Here is a 15,025-nt window from a genome sequence, read left to right as displayed (position 1 = left end):
TTGGTGAATACATCAGGTGTTGCTTCTATTCACCATTTTTGTTCCTCCCTAAGAGACTTTAAGAAAAAAATTATTTATTTATGAATCCTATTCGGTTTTATGTATTCTTGGCTCTCAGAATATACTCCTCAGCTTGACTGTTTTTATGCTCTCAATAGTCTTATTCTTTTATGCTGACCAACCCTGTTCACTTATTTAGTTTTTAGGTTTTGATGGTTTATCCTCCCTCTCACCCATTATCTCTGTTCATCTTTGGCCACTAGAAGAGAAGATGGTCACCTGATTCTGGTAAACCAACTCATGGTACCTCATTAAGATACTTTGCAACACCAGGAGGCACTCTTTGCTAAGCAACCTCATTTCATCCCTTTTCCCAATCCCTTCCCCCCTGCTACCAGCCCCTTCACTCCTAAATCCAAAGTGGATGGACACTCTTGATTCCTACATCAAACAGTGCTATGCTCTTGACTTCTCTTATTACCAAATTTCTTACAAACTTGCTGTGCAATGGTTGCAATTCCTACATCAAACAGTGCTATGCTGTATTACAAATTTGCCTTGAAAATTTGTCTTACAAGTTTTCTGTGTAATGGTTACAGTCTGGTATGATCACCAAGTATTGACCACACATTTAGCCCATGAAAGTTATCAAAGCCCCACTGGGAGGGGATCTTCCCTCTCTGTGCTGTTAGAAATGCTTTGCTGCATCGCTAACAACACACAAATCCCTCTTTCCCTGCTGACCCTCTTATTACTGAGGCACGGGCTGGGTTTGGGGGCTTCATTCCCTACCGCTGGACTAATTTTCTTCAACTTGCTTCATGACACAGTTCTAGTCTATGCATTTTTAATCAAATTCTTTTTCATATATCCTTCATACATTCTTAAAAGTTATATGATATTCCCCGGCAGCGTGTAAGTTATGTAATGAAGCCATTATCCTTCCTCAGTAAAACACTCAACTTTTAAAGCATTTCTGTACATTTTTAGTTATTCTTTCAGGTCACTTTGAATGTAAAATTTGAGTTCCACTTTAGATTTTTTTTTTTACAACCTGTCTTCCGCACACCGTTTCTCAGATTCACATCCATAATATATCTCACTTGCTTCCCTTCTCTCTTCTCCATTACCACCTCTCAAAATCTTTACTTCCTGATAGTTTTCTCTAGCCTTGGGTCTAGTTTCTCTCTAGTACCCTGTAAAGCAAGACAGATAGACTAACCTTTTGTGTATATGAGCCATCATTTCTCTGCTCAGAAAAAAAAATTTGGTTGTTACAGTATGAATTAAATCTTCTTGCACTTGGATTCCATCTACCTATCACCTTACAAACTGCTCTGTAGCCCAGATAGACAACGTATGGTCTGGCAACCACAGCGATAATGATGATAATTTCTTACCCTACATACTCTATTTTCCAGAAATGCCTCTCTTCTTCTGATGGTCTGCTTCAGTCAACATCTCTTCCTTCCTTATTTGCTACAAGGTTGAATCTATTCTTTCTCTTTCCCTGAACTCAGAAGCACTTAGTCTGTACTCTTTGTGTGCTACTTTTCTGCTTACTTTCCTTTTTCTCTTTTATTTCTTCTCTTCATCTCTGCTTTATTATTTCCTTAACAACAAAGAGCCCTTGATTTATGTTTTAGTTTTCTCTCTTAAAATTCTTCCTACATTTAACATAAATTAAACAACACAAATATTTTCATCTCAACACTTTTCCTTTATAGCCATCTCTAAGCTGCAGTTGTTACATCCACTAAAATTTATTTGCAGAGTGAAATCTATAAAATGTGCAAAAGGGTTCTGAAAATAAAATAAATATGGGCTGTTATATTGTTATGGCTTATTTCAATAGAGTTAGAATATATACATCTTTGGGATTTGTAGAAAAGAACTCAAATGTGTTTTGTATTTCTACTTTAAAAAAAAAGCGTTTCTTTTATTTTGATTCTTAAACCATTACTTGTCTTTGTGTGCTGGAATACAGATCTTTTGATTTTTCCATATCCAAATCTCAAGACAAATGATTTGAGTTGAGGTTTTTCAGAGGTCTGAAGAAATTTAGAGATAGATTAGACCAGGACATAGTAGAAAGACAAACTAATCTAAGGCACAGTGACAGAAACAAAGATGAAATTAAAAAGAAAAAAAAAGTTGAGACGTAGCTCAGACCATACTATGTAATAGCCAGAAAAAGTTAGGACCACAGCCTAACACTTCATGAAACAGTGCAAAGAGCTAACAGAACATGGATAAAATGGAGTTTTAAAAACTTGCCCTGTGTATCATAACCCACTGTGATCAAAACAGAAGAAAAAAGGAGCCAATGTGCTGTAAAATCACTAGAATTTTCCTGCACATGATTTATACTGCTCTCCAGTGAAGTGGAATGCAGTATTCACTTTTTTCTGTATCACCATGGACCTATAATTTTATTACTTCTTGCAATCCGTTCTCCATGAAGTTATTACCTATTGGTCTAATCCACTCAAATAATGTGTTCTCTGGTTCTTTTTCCTCAACTTTTAATTGCAATAACAGCGTTCTCCTTGGCTTCCCTTTGTCAGCTCAACCGTAACTCGTAATCAGGCTGCCATGTTGACTTGAGTAGAACCCAAGGCTGATGGAGTCACATTTTTCTTAGACCTTGAACATGAAATCCTAGTCCCAGAAGGAAATACAACTTGCTACACATGTCAAAGGAGACCACTCGTGGTCAGTCTCCATCTTTATGCTAGTTCTTCAAAATTAATAAATCATTGATGATTTCCTTTTAAAAGTTCTGATTACCTCTTCCTTTCTTCATGCTGTTCTTTCCTCAATCTTTTCTATTCATCTTAGTTTTCTCAATCTTACCAGGAATTCCAGCTCTCATACATTTTATCATGACCATTTTGTCTTCCTACATTGATTATCATTTGTTAATTTATTGTCCTTTTCATAACTGCAAGCCTTTTAAATATATAACTTGTATCGTGATCACATTTGTGTCTCTAATGATCAGTGTGTACCAATAATTCATGAAATGTTTACTGAATAGATGATCTTTATCATAATCATAAATGAAAACATTATTCATAATTATAGCTGCTTAATTAAATTTATAACTCTTAAAAATTGAACGATTTGCCAACCCTATAAAATGAAAAAAAAAGCCTCTTTGACATGAGAATAACACAAAAATCTATATTGGGTGTTGTAAAGACTATTTGAAGTGTCAGTAGAAGCAACATGGAAGAATAATAACTGTTCTCGTTAGCCTGATGTGTCAATTTGACACAGACAAGAGTCCTCTGAGATGGGAGCTTCCATTAAGGACTTGGATAGATGAGGTAAGCCTTTGGCCATGGCTGTTGGTACTTATCTTAATTGTTAAAGGACATAAGCTGTCCCAGCCCACTGTGGGCAGTTACCTCCCCATGCAAATCCTCCTGAAAATGAGCCAACAAGTAGCCCTTCTTCATGGTTTCCTCTTCAGGTTCCTGCCTGACATCCCGAAAGTTGACTGTGATTTGAAAGTTGAAACCAATTAAACCCTTTTGACCCCAAGTTGCTTTGGGTTACAGTATTTTATCATAGCAACAGACATCAAATTACAACAACAACAAAAGTCATTATTGAAATGAAAAATTGAGTCTAAAAAAACATCCAAACATGCTTTGAAGAAATGTTTCATCAAAGCAAAAGTTATGTGATTTATCTTTCCTACATGTTAGAGACAACCCGCTGAAAACCTTTAACAAACAATTGGCTCATGCATATGGTTCAAGTCTTGATACCAATTTAATTAATCAAAAAACCCTTCCCTGGACAAGTCATCTGGGTTAGCTCCTCTACAGCCATTCTCCATCATGTGTTCTGGACACACGTTCCTTTGCCTTGCTTTCTCTCGTAGTTTCCTTGTGTGTCATCTGTTCTGTCACCCAATGAGCTTTATAAAAAGGAGGGCTTTGTCTTTATTAACTTCTGCACCCCCATCAACCCCACATATAACATATTAATTACTTATTATATAAATAAGTGCAAATAAATATGGGTTGCATACTTGGCAACTCATCTCAAAGAGCAACTGACTATTAATGTTGCTGGAGCACTTCGTCTGTAGAACAGGGGCACATGGAGGAGCGAGAACAGCTATGTTCAGTGTGATGAGCTTTACTCTTACAGCTTAGTATCATTGTACATTTGCCTATGGCAAGCAGACTTCTCCTTGCTGTTTACAAAACTGTGCACTTGTAATTGTGCTTGCAGCGCGTGCCCTGTATGCCATGTGGTCCCACTTTATGCATAACCCTTTTACACTCTAGTTTTCCATGTGCTGTGGGGGTTGCTTGCTTAACAAAGAGTAAAGGAATAGTGTCTGGTAGTGACTTCAGTGGAGCACATTATGGAAGGTATATGGATATTCTTTCTGTTCACTATAACCCCATAACATCCTTGCAATGTATGGAAGACATTATGTCACGCCTCCTCCAAATTTGGATGGTGGCAACTGAAATTTGAGTGGCGATTCTGACATAATGTTTGGCGATGAGATTACTGTCATTATTAAAGAGGTCTCAGAAATGTCTTGTTCGTTCTGCCATATCAAGCTTAAAAGAAGTCTGTTTGTAGGCAAGAGTACCCTAACCAAACACACACTGCTAGTACTTTAATTGTAAACTTCTCAAGCATAAATAAGTTTATACTGTTTTCAAGTCAGGCAGTCAGATGCCTCTGTCCACAGCTGCCCAAATACACTAATATAGTTACCATGACAGTCTGCACAGAATATACTCAACAACTTATCAAGAGATTGCTGCTGATTGCCCCATGCAACTGCAGGCAGTGGCACACCCAGGACATGGGCGATTCCCAGGGGAAGAGGGTCTTCTCAGTTCAGCAGTGGCTGAGCCTCAGCACATGAACACTGAGCTCTACCAAAGTTGTTAGTGTTCTTGGAATGCAGTGATTACAATTTTGTCTTAAAAGCTCCCTTCATTTCACTGTGAGCTGAAAGCACTATGGTTAGAAGTAAAGGAACAAGTGCAATTTTCTAAGAAAAAAATTTTAGGATTGTTCCCTGAAAATTCATATTATCCATCAGAAATGCTTTGCTTTGATGTATTCACCATCTCTCCTGTCTATAAAATAAGTGCTTTGTGGCTGTGTCTGGTCAAAATTATATATTTTCTGACTTGGGCATCTGTGACCCTATGTACCTCACAACCTCCTGGACATCTGAACATATGCCAAATTTCTTTCCTTTAGACCAATGGTTCTCAACTTTCCTAATGCTGCATCTCTTTAACACAATTCTTCATTTTGTGGTAACCCCCAAAGTACAAAGTTATTTCATTGCTATTTCATAACTGCAACTTAGCTACTGTTAGGAATCATCAAGTGAGACCTGGTGGCACTCAGAGGAAGGACAGCAGGTTACCAAGAAGAGACTTGATACCCTATGAGCATATACAGGGGGAGGAGGTAATCCCCCTCAGGAACAGTCATAGGGGAGGGGAATAAGGGGAAAATGGGAGGGAAGGAAGAATGGGAGGACACAAGGGATGGGATAACCATTGAGATGTAACAAGAATAAATTAATAAAAAAAAAGAATCTTCATACTCAGTGTATCTGATATGTGACCCCTGTGAAAGGGCTGTTAAACCCCCCAACGAGTCATGACCCACCGGCTGGGAATCACTGCTTAAGAAATTTTTAACCGAGCCGGGCGTGGTGGCGCACGCCTTTAATCCCAGCACTCGGGAGGCAGAGGCAGGCGGATCGCTGTGAGTTCGAGGCCAGCCTGGTCTACAAAGTGAGTCCAGGATGGCCAAGGCTACACAGAGAAACCCTGTCTCGAAAAACCAAAAAAAAAAAAAAAAAAAAAAAAAAAAGAAATTTTTAACCGTTTGGTGGTATTTGTAGCTGTGTGTGTACTGTCCTCTCCATGAGAAATAAAGCAGGAACACATGCTTCTGAAGCATCCTGACTGACATTATAGTGTCACCCCACAAGCTGGCACTAACTAGACATGTGACTTGAACTATTTTTTACTTCACTTGGCATTCTCTTTCTCATTTTTAAATGCACAAGTTGATAACATTTACTACTCCATAAACTGTTGCTAAAACGAAGAAGATGAAAAATGTAAAAGATCAGGAAATTGCCCAGTACACAGTAAACACATTTAAAAAAAAAAAAAAGTCTTAAATAGTCACATTATTCAGTGCAGACTGTCCTATTATTGTGGTCTTAATAATTCTTATAATTCAGTGAGAGGCATATTCGAAAAATAAAACAAGGATAACTACATGCAAAGGTGATTCAAAGTTTTACGCTTAAGATGCCGAAGTAGGCCTTACTGTATGTCCCATTTCTTTTGGCAGTTATTCAAACAATCTGCTAATAATTTTCTCTTCATTTCAGCAGGCAGCTCTCTGGAGGCAGTGCCCCAACCATCAAAACCTGACATTGAAATATTAAGATCATAAGACTGATATGTACTTTAGTAAACGCCAGCAGTATATTTAAAAATAAAATCTAATTAGAAAACTGAGTGAGCTCTGCCCCCTGTGCATGAGGGCTTGCTGGGATGTGCGTGAAGAGGAAGGTCTATTTTCAGCATGATGAGCATTATACTGAATCCATTGGAGAAGAATGGTAAACCTAACGGTCAAGAAAGGGCTAATGCCCTTCTAAGTCTCCAAAGTTCAGAGCTAATCTATTTTTAAACAATGGAGTGTGAGGAGCAGGGGACTGAAAATAGGTGCAGATCATGTGTCCCAGGAGACTTTAAAACGTCAGCATACTTCATTCTCACAGAACATGAGATAGGCTCAGAGTATTATCCTGTCCTGTGCCCTTTAATTTGTAGAATAGATTGGTTACACAAGAAAGCAAAATTTGTGCATATGTGTGTGTGTTTAGTGTAATTTTGAATCATGTTTAAAAGTCTATACTTGTGTAATTAAAATGCCTCCTAAAATCCATTTTGTTAAAATTAACAAAATAGGCAAGACGCATTTTATATAAAAGCCATGACTCCCAAAGTTATCATGTGCTTATATAACAGTCACACGCCACAAAAGACTGGACAAAGAACGCGTGTGTGATCTTATAGAGGTTATAATTTCCAATGACATCAACACAGGATTTAAGTCTTTTCCCTCTTGGCTAAAAGTTTTTTGATGTCATCATTTGATTTTTGTTTTTGTTTTCACCATGCATCTGTAGTCCTATCAAATGATGGGAAAAAACCCACTTGCATTGATTTTTTTAAAAAAATTTGTGTAATATATTGACCCAGATATGAATGGAAAGGCAAATAAAGGCATGCAGTTTTCAGTCTCAAATAAAGTGTTTCTATATTGGAAGAGACAAAAATACAGTAAAGTAAAATAAGTAAAATAGAACTACGAAAAGAATGAGAAGTTAAAAGCAAGAAAATGATCAAGAGAAAGCCAGGAGATGGAGGAAATCACCCATAGTTAATTGCTAGAGCAAGGCAACATAGACAAAAATAGCTGACAAAAATAAGTATGTATTCACTGAGCCAAGAGTATACAGGAAGGGCCTCAAAGGAAAAGGTTTGCTCTGAGTGTAGAAGCAGATGTCTGTGGTTGGATAAAGGGGAAGAAGATGAGGTGCAGAGAAAGGAAACAAGGTTGACAAAGAGATGCTATACTAAATCAGGTTTCTAATTCAGTTTTTCCTTGGTTCAAGGAATAAAGAAACAACTTGCCAACTACATAATTTTTCATTCAGCATTCATTTAAGATATAATAAGTTTGTAAGCTCTAATCAAATAAATATAAAGGTTTTTCTTCATTATTGCAATAGGGTTTTTTTCTTGTTTAGGAAAGCCATGCCTTTCACTATAACCAAAATAGTGGTGAAATTATTTTGCATGATCTTAGAAAAGATAGAACTAAACAATAGAAACCACACTAAAATGATGATGATTGAAGATGAAGTCTAAAAGTAGCCCTTATTATTGCTAACAAGTCAATTAGTTATCAATATTTATCAACATACTTATGAAAGAAGGAAAACTATACTTTGAGATAAATACATTTAAAAGACATTGCATTAATTAGTGTGTACCTGTGTGTGGTTCTCTCTCTCTCTCTCTCTCTCTCTCTCTCTCTCTCTCTCTCTCTCTTCTCTCTCTCTCTCTCTCTCTCTCTCTCTCTTCTCTCTGTCTCTGTCTCTCTCTGTCTCTCTGTCTTCTCTCTGTCTCTGTCTCTGTCTCTTCTCTCTCTGTCTCTCTGTCCCTCTCTGTCTCCCTCTCTCTGTTTCATGTGTGTGTGTGTGTGTGTGTGTGTGTGTGTGTGTGTGTGTGTGTGTGTGTAGTTGTGCACAAGCTATAGTCTGTATGTGAATTCAGGAGCTATCACTTTCCACCAATTTTGTGGGTCCTGGATTCTGAATTGAGGCCACGATTCTTGGTAACGAGTAACTTTCTTCGCTGACCATCTCCCTGTTCCAAATAGAAACATTTTGCATCAAGGTCATCTATAGAACCAAACGTGAATTATTTCCTTTACATGCTTTTAAATTAGGACTATTAAATGAGAATAGTACACAAAAACAAATTTGTATTTTTTAAAAGTAGCACCCCAAATATGCATATGAGCTATAAGGGATTTTATTCTTTAATAATGAGGGAAGTTAAGGATTCTCATGGTCTACTTAGCTTTTGAGGTTTGCCTTAGCACCTATGGACTAGGATGGTTGTCTTAGTGCCTTTTCTGTTACCATGATAAAATGCCTGACAAAAGCAACTCGAGGAAGGGTTTATTTATTATTTTTTAAAATTTTTTATTAATTTATTCTTGTTACATCTCAATGTTTATCCCATCCCTTGTATCCTCCCATTCTTTCCTCCCTCCCATTTTCCCCTTATTCCCCTCCCCTATGACTGTTCCTGAGGGGGATTTCCTCCCCCTGCATATGCTCATAGGGTATCAAGTCTCTTCTTGGTAACCTGCTATCCTTCCTCTGAGTGCCACCAGGTCTCCCCATCCAGGGGACATGGTCAAATATGAGGCACCAGAGTACGTGAGAAAGTCAGTCCCCACTCTCCACTCAGCTGTGGAGAATGTTCTGCCCATTGGCTAGATCTGGGTAGGGGTTTGAAGTTTACCACCAGTATTAAATGAGAGAAGCATGGGAGAATAGCAAAGTAGAAGGATCCAGAGGATCCTAGAAACCTACAAGTAGAACATTATGATAGGCCAAATTGGGCCCAGGGGTCCCACTCAAACTAAGGCACCAGCCAAGGAAGGGTTTATTAAGGTTCACAGTTTCAGAGGATATAGTGTTTCCTGATGTAGAGGAAACAGCAGCAGGCCAGTGAACAATGAAAGGAGGTGGAGACTGGCTGGTGACACTACATCTACACTCAGAGAGTGGAGAGAGAACTTGAAATGTGGCCAGAATACAACATGCCAAGGCCTGGCCCCAGTAGCCTGCTTCCTCTGGAAAGGCTCTACTACCTAACAACTTTCTGAAATGGTACCACCAGGTGGGGAGCGAGTGTTCAAATATATACGCTTTTGGGAGGCATCTCATAGTCAAACCACTAAAGTGATGATGCCCTTCTTAGGTAACGGTGGTGGTAACGGTGTTCAGCGAGGGTGATACCAGTGGTTGTAATGGTGGAGATGGTTATATCACAACAATGACTTTTAAATATAATTCTAGAGAAAGCTATACTTCAAGTATTTGAAGAACTTCATTTTTGATATCACATTATCAAATAAATAACACTGTTGTCACCATGTGATGGTATCCCAATGTAGATAAATGTGTAAGGACTATGAGCTGAGGTGGCAAAAGTGACAGAGAACCACCTACACTTGCAAGGACCTGAGCCTACTGATGTGCTGATGTGCTGATGACGATATTGAAGGTCACACGGCACAAGGCTGATAAATAGAAATGGAGCACTGTGACATGGAACCTTGGAAACAGAAATGGAGCACTGTGACATGGAACCCTGGAATCCTTAGAGTGCTTTAATTTTGAGAATTGAAAAATTATTTCCCTACTTTAATAATGCACATAATTTTTGTACTTATAACACTTATTTATGATTATAAATAATCATAAATTAGTCTTCCTTTTCTCTCCCTTTATCAAGCTCTGTTTAAACATGTATGTGTTTAAATTATGGTGCTTTATCTCAGGGTGACAAAAAGTGGTCTGTGATATTATTTTATATTACAACTGATATTGAAATTCTAATTCTTATTCTTAACATATTTAAATGCTGCAATCTCCTTATGTGAAATCTGTATCTTAGCTGACAACAACGTGAGCCATAATTTAGCCGCTTCCAAAGGTCAGGAGCAGGAAAATCTAAAGAAAAAAATAATGTCTCAAAACCTAATTTTTTTTAAAAAGTAGAAATACCAGATGTACAGCTTAGATTAGAATCGTAGTATTTTAATTATTCTTTTTCAAAGTAGACCGGTGAATGGCCACATAGAACAAGACAGAGAACATAGAAACTCAGACTTTTACGAGGAAGACTTCACAGGAAACTTCGAACTTTAGAAATGATATAAGTGAAAACTGTACATGATTCATGCTATATAGATTAACTTGAGTGGAAATATGTTGTAAACTAATTTTAAATAAGGAAGACCACATTAGTGGGGCAGAAACTAATAGTACCAAAGAGAACTGTTTGATTGTATAGTATAATTGTAAATCATTATATTTAGTGATAAGAATTGCTTCCACAGTTGTTTCATGGAATTAAAAATAAAAATATGTCACAATAATTATTTATGCTATAAATTATTAAACTATCAAACCAAATATGAAAATTTAATTGTTTTCTAGTAATATATACATACATATAAATGCATACATACATACATACATACATTATACATACATACATACGTACATACATACATACATACATACATACACACATACATTATACATACATAAATACATACATTATATAACCACATCTTATGAACTACATATCAAAGTATGCATAATATCTTACTTAAATTTATTCCTTCAAACAAAATAGATTTTAAAAGTTCCAGCAAATATACATTTATATGCAACTCACTTCTTTTTCATTAAGGCAATTCAATTCCATAAAGGAAAGGGATGTAACTCAGGTACTTATTGGTGTGACAAGTGGGCTAGATTTTGCAACATTACCAAAAGTATAGAATAAGGGCTCCTACCATACAAAGCAGCCACCAGTTAATAGTTCTGTAACAGTAATGAGTTCAAAGATAGAAAATGTCTCATGGTGATGATTGTAAACACATGGGAAAACTGTTTAAGGCTGCACTTTTTCTTACTTTTAGTTAACTAAGGAGGCTGGAAATAGAGCAAATACAGCAGCTTGCATTATTATAATGAAAGACATAGTCAAACATTACACAGTTCCATGAGCAGTCTGTCTCTCAGCAACTATTTCTAAGACTGAAAATTACTCCTTTGCTGAAAATTTAAGTTTCTAATCTATATTAGCCAAACCAATAGAGACAGAATGTAGAACAGAGGCTGCCAGAGTTAGGCAAAGCAGATGAAGAAGAGTTCTTGTTTAAATTGGTATAGAAGTTTGGTTATGATGAAAACATAAGGCACAAGCAGCAGAGATGCTTAAGGTTTAATTTATATTTACAAGTGTCATGCTTTGAATTGTTAGACTTATAAATGTTATGCTATGTTTACCCACCATGGATTTCAACATTTTCCATAAAATGATGCCTACATCTCTAATTCTGGTCTTCTGGGCTGCTGTCATCTGCCTGCCTGTGCACATTGTCATGTGCACCTGACTGTACCAAATGTTCCACACTGACTGCACCAACACAACTGTTCTTCATACACACGACTATCTATTTGGATTTCATTTCTCCCCCAAACTGAAAACTTTACAAGGTCTCAAGGCTTACAGACTTTTCCATGTCTATTCAGATTCATTGTCACTGGATGGCTTATAACCTCCACATGCTAGAAGTGGTGGTACTGCAGTATTGGTGCACACCTGCATTCTTCTTAAACTTGCATAACCCTAACTTAATGTGTTTTATTGGCATCTATGTCAGGATGCAAAAAGCTGGATAATTTAGATTTAGAGACATTTACTCATGGTTTAAGAAGCCAGAGGTCAAGGTTGAAACACTAGCAGGTATCTTCTTTGGCTGCCCTCATAAAAAACTATCATTATCCTGACCTTATTTTAACTCTATCAACTCTTAAATGCATCTTCTCTTGATGAACTTGCAATTGCTAGTACATAAACTTTGGAGGAGCTCAACTCAGTCTATAACATTAACACATGTAACACTTGAAAATGCTGACCGATATGAATTATAAGTCAGTGTTTGACTCACAACTTGAAAAATGTTCATCTAGCAATTAATTGTACAGCTAGGTTCCAAAGCAGGCACTACTGGAAAGTTCCAGAGTCCACGTCATTTAAAAGGAATTGTCGTCTTGCTTTCCTCTCTGCTTATTAAATTTTAAATATATAATATGATTGACACAAAATAAAATACTTGTTATTACAAAGAATACCAATGAGGGCTGCATTGTAGTTTGGGAAATAGTCTGCCATAAAATTATAGAAAAGGAATCAGAATTTTTAAAATGTACATTATGACTGCAGGTGTGTTGAGGTAAACAGATTTTTTTCAGAAGCTAAAGTAAAGCTAGTTTGCTAATAAAAAATATGTAACTGGCTATTCTCAATGTAATGGAAATAAAGTATAATGAAAATTAGGAAACTTTATCCCCCACTGGTCACTCCTCTGCTCTCTGGGACTCTTTTAACTCCAATAATTTAAATATTAAACATAAGTTTCTTACACTTTTAGTTTATTGCATAATATTTGACAATAAAAGCTTTTTTGAAAGGAAAAAGAGTGTCCCAATTAGAGAAAGAGGCTGTAAATCTTCCATCTTAGAGACGTAGAAATCAAGGGAAATGTTTTAAAATTACGAAGTGAGAGCAGGTTCTTAGCTTGTCATTCAATGTCTGGATACACTTTTGAAACATTTCTAAGGCAATAATGTCTTCTTGTCTTGGGTCATGTTCTAATACATTTAATTATCTTGTAGTTTAGGAGTCAACCTATCAAATGAATGTTAGTTGAGAATTTAAAAAGGGGGGAGGGACAGTTTTCTTTTAAAGTAACTACCTTCCAATCCTTTCTTTTATTTTAATGGAATGTAAACCAGAGTTGACTTTCAACTCTATCCTATCAGTAAAGGAGTTTTATTATGTCTTATAATTTATCCATTGATGTTTGCCAAAACTCTTTTTATTATTTATAATAAACTCAGGTTCAATACGCGCATACACAGCTTCCTTTCTCAACTAGGTTTAGGCTTCCCGGTACTCACTTATTTCAGGATGCAAACTTGACTTTGTAAGTAGAGACTTGGAGTCATATCCCCTAAAGGTTTAGATTCAGATTCTGTAAATCTGGACTGGAGCCTAGTATACTATGTTTTAGAGAGATTCCATAAATAAGTCTGCGGGATGACTATCTTCCTCTCTAAAGAACACCAAGGTTAGAAATGTCATGCTTGGCAGGCCATTCAAGGTCCTTTCCTCTATTGGTGCCTGTCAACCTGAGCATCATGCCTTATGTGGGGGCCACACCTGCCAATGACCCTTAGTGTGTACTGTTGATGCCTCAGCATTTCAATTCATGTACAAGGGCCGGTTCATTCCAACACTCTTCTCTGTACTGAACGCTTGAGCTTCCCTTGCAGCTCTATGGGGCGTTGAGGACTGGCTGCAGGAATGTGGGATACATACAAAACCTTACCACAACGTAAAGTGTCCTAATTTTTAACTGTTAATACTTATTATTTTCATTTGTTGTCTCAACTACCTCAATAATTGAGCTCATATATGTGACTTTCTTAGAAGGCCACTTAAAATGAACTTTGTTTAACTATTCCTGTATACTTATTTATTCTTCTTCTTCAAGTCTTAGAATTTAAATAATATTTAACATAGATTAAACCAAACCACGAATCAACATTAGTCTATAGAAGTTAAATATTATGTCACCAGCAGGAGTCTCATTGACAGACGGAACACTATGAGACCTCCACAAGTTAAAAACTCAATTTAATTTAAAATAATCTTAACTGATAGCAGAAAGCACAATATTTTGGATCCATGTGTCTTCTGAAATTTAATTCATCTTAAATTTCCATAGGATATTATTCTGTCATTTTTTTACACATGAAATATTTAATCCTTCATGGTCCATCTTCTCATTTTAATGGCATAGTCCTGTTGTCTTTTAAGTTCATTGTATCTGTTATTTTCTTATGTCATATCTACAGGAGTATTAATAACATTGAATCAGAATAACTTTTACATGTACAAGACATTTGTTTCTCACGCTATCAGAGGTTAAGAGCACTAACATTCAATTCCAAGCACCTACAAGGCAGCTCACAACTGTCTATTACTCCAATATCCAACACTGTTACAGGGACATACAGATAAAACACCAATAAAAATAAATACAGTTTTAAAACCTCTCTTCTCTCTCCCTGTGATGCTGGTAAGTACCTTCTGTTACACGTGCTGTTCTCCTGAGAGTTAGGTGTATCCTATCTCTGGCTCATTCTGTCAAATCTTTCTCTGATTTGTCACGTTGTCTGCCGTTCAATTACATTTCACTTTCAAACATGGCTGCTTCCTTCTGTAAATGAACTTCACCTTCCTTGTCCAGGATTAAAGGTGTATACTCAGGGCATGTCCGCCATATCATACTGTAACCCAGAGCATGTCTGCATTCCGTCTGCATCACATAGACTATGGTCTTTGGATGTGATCCTACCCAGAACAGCCCTGTGGCTGGTTTAAAATTCCTCTACACTTTCTCTTTTGGTGTCTACGGAGTCAACTGCTTCAGATTTCACATCCAAGGGAACTTGTGCAGCACATTTCTTTCAGTGCTTTGTTTGTTTTTAACATAACGATCTCCAATACCATTCATTCTAAAAAAATGACAGGAACCCATCCTTTTT

The 15,025-nt window shown here is 36.8% G+C and overlaps 1 protein-coding gene across 1 annotated transcript in view; it reads left to right on the top strand.

Annotated features, from left to right (window-relative positions):
• The window catches only part of Hcn1 (hyperpolarization activated cyclic nucleotide gated potassium channel 1), a 343,450-nt gene that overhangs the window by 280,054 nt on the left and 48,371 nt on the right, over positions 1-15,025 (top strand). The window lies entirely within an intron of this gene.

The sequence above is a fragment of the Acomys russatus genome, chromosome 30 (genome assembly GCF_903995435.1).
Source record: "Acomys russatus chromosome 30, mAcoRus1.1, whole genome shotgun sequence".
Classification (NCBI taxonomy): Eukaryota; Metazoa; Chordata; class Mammalia; order Rodentia; family Muridae; genus Acomys; species Acomys russatus.
The sequence above is the reverse complement of the archived record's forward strand: the minus strand, read 5'-3'. Positions and strand labels throughout refer to the sequence as shown.